At 41.8% G+C, this 7566-nt stretch overlaps 1 pseudogene; it reads left to right on the forward strand.

Annotated features, from left to right (window-relative positions):
* The first annotated feature begins 5096 nt into the window (after positions 1 to 5096).
* On the forward strand, positions 5097 to 7276 carry LOC145521031 (heat shock protein HSP 90-beta pseudogene; annotated as a pseudogene).
* Positions 7277 to 7566: the final 290 nt, after the last annotated feature.

Below are 7566 nucleotides of genomic sequence, written 5' to 3' on the forward strand. Positions count from 1 at the left end.
ATCTTAGTTAGCTTATATTAAACCTAGGCACAATGAAAGTATTATACTGATTATTATATTGACGACTCTTAAGACATACATGTATTCAGACAGACACAATGCGAGTTCTAACTTCATTTTCTAAGTCTAGTCATGAGTCATATATCACAATATGAAACTCACTAGTTTATAAATAGCAGTTGGAATTAAAAAAATTTTTTAAAGGCTTCATACCCTTTTTGTCCCCCTTCAGTTTCAGAAATTAGAGATGGTGTAGATAAGCGATCCTGAGAGCTCTGGTCTCAAGGATCAGGGAGCAAAAATCAGGTTCTTCAAATAGGACTTATTTCCTCAGGACTTATTACTATTTTCTTTCAAGCTAGCTTCTCTACTGGTTGGGAATTAAACCAGTTGGGGGTCGCTTAACCTTCAACAGGCATTGTGTACTTAATTGGCGCAATTGAAGGTTCATAATTTTCATAGATTGCTCCTTTTTTTCTTTTAATGGTTTTGAAAAGTTGGTCAGCCAGTATAACAAGAGCGTTTATGTGTAACTTACCATCCCAGATTGTCTTTTGACTAAGTTGCCAAATCCTCATCTAAGCCTTCTGAAAAGACAGAATTAAGCAAAGGATCATATTGGTGGTTAGAGAATGACTCAGGTGTCAAGCCAGAATATTGCTTAAATTTTTTCTTTTTTTTCCCCAAAACCTTTCATAATAGTCCAGAATTGATTCATTTGATCTTTGCTTACACTGTTGAATCTCTTTCCAGTCTACAGTTTTTGGAAAAAGCTCTGGATTAAGTTCAAGTAGTTATTGAGCTAATCCCTTGTATTCAGTGTGAGCCTCTGGAGTACATGATTCAAAGTTCACTAAGAGGTGTTTCCATCCTTTTTTCTTTATTCATGCCCTTGCTTTGCTTTCAGAAACTAACAGCTGTATTAACTGATATACATCTGAAAACCTGAGCTCATAGGAGCAGATGGTTAACTTGAATTTATTAGCAAATTCCAATGGATCCTGACTTAAATTGGGACATTCCTCAACCAAGGCTCAAAGTTCTGCTCGAGTCCTGGTTGTATATGTAAGCACTGAGGATGGTTCTCTTCTCCTTGGAGTAATTTTCTCTTTAAGGCAGCTATAATCACTTCCGAATTTTTAAATCCTCCTTTACTTGGGGAAAGAGGAGCGGCAGGAGGAGGAAAAATTGGAAGAGAAAAAAGTGCTAGCTTCTGGTCAAATAATTCAGATAGAAGAAGATATGTAGTGAGAAGTTGTTTCCATCTCTGGCTACTATGAATAATGCTGTTATGAATGTGCTGTATAAATACCTGTTCAAGTCTCTGCTTTCAACCCTTTTGGGCTTATGTCTGGAAGTAGAATTGCTGGGTTGTGCACAGTAGTTCTGAGTGAATGAGTGAGTGAAGTAGCTCAGTCGTGTCTGACTCTTTGCGAGCCCATGGACTGTAGTCTACCAGGCTCCTCCACCCATGGGATTTCCCAGGCAAGAATACTGGAGTGGATTGCCATTCCTTTCTCCAGGTGATCTTCCCATCTCAGGGGTCGAACCCAGGTCTCCCGCATTGCAGGCAGATTCTTTACTGTCTGAGCCACCAGGGAAGCCCATTCAGCAAATACTTACTGAATATTTGACACACTGTGACAGGTATTAATGGGGCTCTGGGGCTAAAATGGGTGACAGGACAGACCTGTCCTTAAAGCTCTGACCGTTTCAGTGTTACCAAAGTGTTCCAGGTTGAATTGTGTCCCACCAACTCTTACCCCCAAGACCTCAGAATGTGACCTTACTAGGCAATAAGGGCTTCCCTGGTGGCTCAGATGGTAAAGAATCTCTCTGAAATGCAGGAGATCCAGGTTTGATCCCAGGGTAGGGAAGCTCCCCTGGAGAAGGGAACGGCAATCCACTCCAGTATTCTTGCCTGGGAAATCCCATGCACCGAGAAGCCCAGTGGGCTACAGTCCATGGGGTTACAGAGTCGGACATTACTGAGCAATTGCCCACATGCACACACACACGTGGTGTGGTATGACTGGTGTGCTTATAAAGGGAAATTTGGACACAGAGTCAGATGTGCGTAGAAGGGAGATTATGTGAAGATGTTGAAAAGACAACAGGCCCTAAATGGAGTCATTTATGCCCAGCCCCAAATCAACAAACTAAGACTTTAATTACAGTTTCAGCTCTCCCAGAAGTGGAATCTTACCCTAGTCAATCAAGAATCGCCTGACCAACATTAGTCAGGTAATCTGCCTGGCAGACCCTTGCCATCCCCTCTAAGGAAAGTCATCTTGCAATAAACAATCTGCTTTTTTGCCTAGTACAACTTCTTTATTCTCGCTCTAGTCTGCCTATAAAATCTCTTGCCTTGTATAACTGTTCAGGGAAACTTTCCATCTGCTAGATTGTTGATGCTGCTTGAATCTTGAATCATGAATCTTTGTACAGAGACAATAAGATCTTTAATGTCTACTCAGTTAAATTTTGTTTTTCATAAAGACACACACAGGGAGAACACCACATAAACTTGAAGGCAAAGAGCAAAGTGATGCTTCCACAAGCCAAAGTATGCCAAAGATTGCCTGAAAACGATCGGAAGCTACAAGAGAGGTATGAAACAAAATCTTCCATCATGGCCCTCAGAGAGAACCAACCCTGCTGACACCTTGATCTCATTGTAGCCTCCAGGCAAGTTTGCCAGTACATTTCTGTTGCTTAAGCCACTCAGTTGGCGATATGTTGTTACAGTGACCCTGGGAAACTAATATGTGAAGGCAAAACAAAGCAATCACAAAACTATGTGACATGTGAATGGAGCATATATGTGATGCCTCGGAGGGTGGTGTGGGTGAGGCGGAAGCCATGTCTTACTGGCCTTAAGGGCCCATGAAAGGGGTTTAGATTTGCCCCTGGGTCACAAGCCAGGAGAACCTTGCCATCTGGCAGAAGACACGAAGGAATTTTATTTTTTTAAACTGCAGAAGAGGGCATATTCTTCCTGTCCTTAACTCTTCATCTGGTAGAATGCAGGCTTTCTCAACTGCAAACAGCTAAGAGATGAAGCAAAGCCCCAGGATCCTTGGCAGCATAGGAGACTGTGAAAGTTACCCCTCAGAAGGCCTTACACTGGAGTGCGCTCCCTGGTCCTGCTACCTCCCATCTGTGTTGCTCCAGGTGTTGCCCTGGTCACAAGGAACTGCTCTGGGAAGAAGCCCATGGATGGGGCCATTTTGATTTCATGTACTTGGTGAATTTTAGCCAGAAGGTCTGTGAATGAAATTATATCAGTTCGGTGAATTAAACTGGTTTTAATTCAGTTTAAAGCAATGATCCTCCCCACCCCCGCCAACTCCTGGCAGAGTTTAAAACTCAAGAAGGAAATTTATATTGGGGTCAATAAGAAGAAACCAAGGAGTTGATAAGAAGTTTGGGCTTGAGACCAAGGGCTTACAATCTTCCAAAGGCAAAAAATCTAGATTCTAAAAAAGGACAGGGAGTTGTTTTTCTTTGTCAATGTGGTCATTTTAAAATAATGTTTCTTTTTCTGACAGAAATGTTGTTTCCAAATTTGGGGGTTTTGTACTGAATGCCCTTTACATTTCAAAAGATCTTTTAAAAAAGCATTGCAATGAAACTAGAAAATCTGTGGATTTACCTTGATTTTTAAAGAATATAATTTTGTGTTTCATTCTATAATGATATATGCAGTTATTACAGAGTTCAAAATTGGAAATTTGGGGCATGGCAAATATTTGGATTTTACATTAAAACCAAAAATGCTAAATCTTATGCAAATGTAATAAAACATGGGATTTCAGTTGCAATTAAAATGTATATAATGGGAAAAAATGGTGTCTTTTAGGAAATAGTTAATTTTTTGTTTTTGTATACTCCTTTCATATGCTTTGGTTATATATTATAATATTTTAAGTTGACTTGGGGAAATTTGAACTCATAATTTTACAGTAACAGATATTCAGTGAGTTCTGAGAATTTGCAGTTCTATACCATGTTTATCTGTAATTAAAATAAGAATGCTGATACTGAATTTCATCCAGAAATCTCTTAAATAAAACCTCAAAAGCCTGTAATTCCACCACTTAGCCTCTTTCTGGCCAATTAGTGGAATTATGAAGTAGTTGTACCATCTTGATCTCTCCATAGGAAAATTAAAAACTTTGATGGTCATTGGTTAAAATAATACTAATTGGGAGAATCATTTGGATGTATACACTACACACTTTAGAATAAGTATTATATTTTAAATTTATAAGAGAGGACTGACACTACTCAACCTAGAAACGTACCGCAAAGCTACAGCCCTCAAAACAGTGTAGTATTATGAAAGAGTAGATACACAGATCAATGGAACAGAATAGAGAGCCCAGAAGCGATCCACAGAAATGTAAACCGGTCAGTAAGCTGACCCTTGACAAAAAACCAAAGAAGATACCATGGAGAAAAATTAGTCTTTTCAACAACTGCTACTGGGATAACTGGATATCCACATGCAAAAAAAAAAAGAAAAGAAAAAAGAAAAAGAAACAGTTTACTTCCATCACAAGAATGAACTCAAAATTACTCATAAATCTAACTATAGAACAAAAAAACTATAAAACTCCAAGGAGATAACACATGAAAATCCAGATGACTCTGGGTATGGTGATGCCTTTTTATTAGATACAACACCAAAGATATGACTCATGCAAGAAATAATTGATAAGCTGAACTTCATTCAAGTTAAAAACCTCTGCTCTGTGAAAACTCTCAAGACAGTAAGTAGACACTACAGACTGGGAGAAAATATTTATAAAAGACATGCCTGTTAAAGAACTTATCCAAAATATACCAAGAACTCTTAAAACTCAACCATAAGTAAAGAAACTATTCCAATTAAAAATGGGAAAAAGATCTTATCAAGGAATATATACAGACAGCAAATAAGCATATGAAAAGATGCTCCACATCCTATGTCATTAGGGAAATGCAAATTAAGACAACAGTGAGGCTCTTGAGTCACCCCTGCACAGCCTTCTTGCGGCAAGTGAGCCTGAGGCAGCCATTGTCCGCTCAGTGTTCTCTGGTACCTGGATTCTTATCCTTGAAGATGCCTGAGGAAGTGCACCATGGAGAGGAGGAGGTGGAGCCATTTGCCTTTGAGGCAGAAATGGCCCAACTCACGTTTCTTATTATTAATACCTTCTATTCCAACAAGGAAATTTTTCTTCCGGAGTTGATCAGTAGTGCTTCTGATGCCTTGGACAAGATTTGCTATGAGAGCCTGACAGACCCTTCCAAATTGGACAGTGGTAAAGAGCTGAAAATTGACATCATCCCGAACCCCCAGGAGTAACTCTAACTCTGGTAGACATGGGCATTGGCATGGCCAAAGCTGATCTCGTAAATAATTTGGGAACCACAGCCAAGTCTGGCACTAAAGCATCTATGGAGGCTCTTCAGGCTGGTGCAGACATCTCCATGATTGGGCAATTTGGTGTGGGCTTCTACCCTGCCTACCTAGTGGCAGAGAAAATGGTTGTGATCACAAAGCATAACCATGAGGAACAGTGTGCCTGGGAGTCTTCTGCTGGGGGTTCCTTCACTGTCCATGCTGACCATGGTGAGCCTATTGGCCGGAGTACCAAAGTGATTCTCCACCTGAAGGAAGACCAGAAAGGGTACTTGGAAGAGAGGTAGGTCAAAGAAGTGGTGAAGAAGCACTCACAGTTCATAGGCTATCCCATCAAACTCTAACTGGAGAAAGAATGTGAGAAGGAAATCAGTGATGATGAGGCTGAAGAAGAGAAAGATGAGAAAGAAGAGGAAGATAAATATGATGAAGAGAAGCCTAAGATTGAAGATGTGGGTTCAGATGAGGAGGATGATAGTGGCAAAGATAAGCAAAAGAAGACAAAGAAGATAAAGGAGAAGTACATTAATCAGGAAGAATTGAACCAGACCAAGCCCATTTGGAGCAAAAACTCTGATGACATCACCCAGGAGGAATATGGTAAGTTCTACAAGAGTCTTACCAATTACTGGGAAGATCACTTGGCAGTGAAGCACTTCTCTGTAGAAGGTCAATTGGAATTCGGAGCACTGCTATTCATCCCTCGTAGGGCTCCTTTTGACCTCTTTGAGAACAAAAAGAAAAAGAACAACATCAAATTGTATGTCCGCCGTGTGTCCATCATGGACAGCTGTGATGAGTTGATTCTGGAATATCTCAACTTCATCCGTGCGGTGGTTGACTCTGAAGACCTTCACCTGAACATCTCCCAAGAAATGCTCCAGCAGAGCAAAATTTTGAAGGTTATTCATAAGAACATTGTGAAGAAGTGTCTTGAACTCTTTTCTGAGCTGGCAGAAGACAAAGAGAAATATAAGGAATTCTATGAGGCATTTTCTAAAAACCTGAAGCTTGGAATCCATGAGGACTCCACTCACCAGCGATGCCTTTCTGAGCTGCTGCGCTACCACCCCTCCCAGTCTGGAGACGAGATGATTTCTCTCTCAGAATACGTGTCTCACATGAAGGAGACCAAGAAGTCCATCTGTACATCACCAGTGAGAGCAAAGAGCAGGTTGCCAACTCTGCTTTTGTGGAGCGCGTGCGGAAGCAGGGCTTTGAGGTGGTGTACGTGATGGAGCCCATTGATGAGCACTGTGTGCAGAAGCTCAAGGGGTTTGATGGGAAGAGTCTGGTCTCCATGACCAAGGAGGGCCTGGAAATGCCTGAGCACAAGGAGGAGAAGAAGATGGAGGAGAGCAAGGCCAAGTTTGAGAACCTCTGCAAACTCATGAAAGAGATCTTGGGTAAGAAGGTGGAGAAGGTGACAGTCTCCAACAGGCTCGTGTCTTCCCCCGCTGCACTGTGACAAGCACCTACAGCTGGACGGCCAACATGAAGTGCATCATGAAAGCTCAGGCACTTTGGGACAACTCGACCATGGACTACATGATGGCCAAAAAGCACCTGGAGATCAGTCCTGACCACCCCATCATGGAGACCCTGTAGCAGAAGACAAGAGGCAGACATAAAGGCAAGGCTGTCAAGGACCTGGTGGTGCTGCTGTTTGAAACTGCACCGCTCTCCTCTGGCTTCTCACTTGAGGATCACCAGACCCACTCCAACCATATCTACCACATGATAAAGCTTGGCCTGGGCACTGATGAAGACGAGGTGACGGCAGAGAAGCCCAGTGCTGCTCTTCCTGATGAGATTCCCCACCTTGAGGGTGACGAGGATGCCTCTCGCATGAAAGAAGTAGATTAGGAGTTTTTACCTGCAGCCTGCTCCCTCTGTATAGTGTCCCCATGGCTCCCCCAGCAGCAGCCCTCATGGCCCTGGCCCATGTGGTTCCCTCTCCTGGTGTCTAGTGGTTTTATTTCTGTCCTTCTGTCTAAGGCAGGATACAAGGGCATCAAGCAAGCCCTGTCCCTATCCACGTTTGACATGGGGTTTGAATATTGTGTGTTGTTTTTTTTTTTTGTTCTGAAATTAAAGTATTGGGAAAAACAAAACAAAACAGTGAGATACCACTACATGCCTCTTGCTGCTACTGC

Source organism: Giraffa tippelskirchi, chromosome 9 (genome assembly GCF_054371585.1).
Source record: "Giraffa tippelskirchi isolate mGirTip1 chromosome 9, T2T-mGirTip1v1.2.pri, whole genome shotgun sequence".
Classification (NCBI taxonomy): Eukaryota; Metazoa; Chordata; class Mammalia; order Artiodactyla; family Giraffidae; genus Giraffa; species Giraffa tippelskirchi.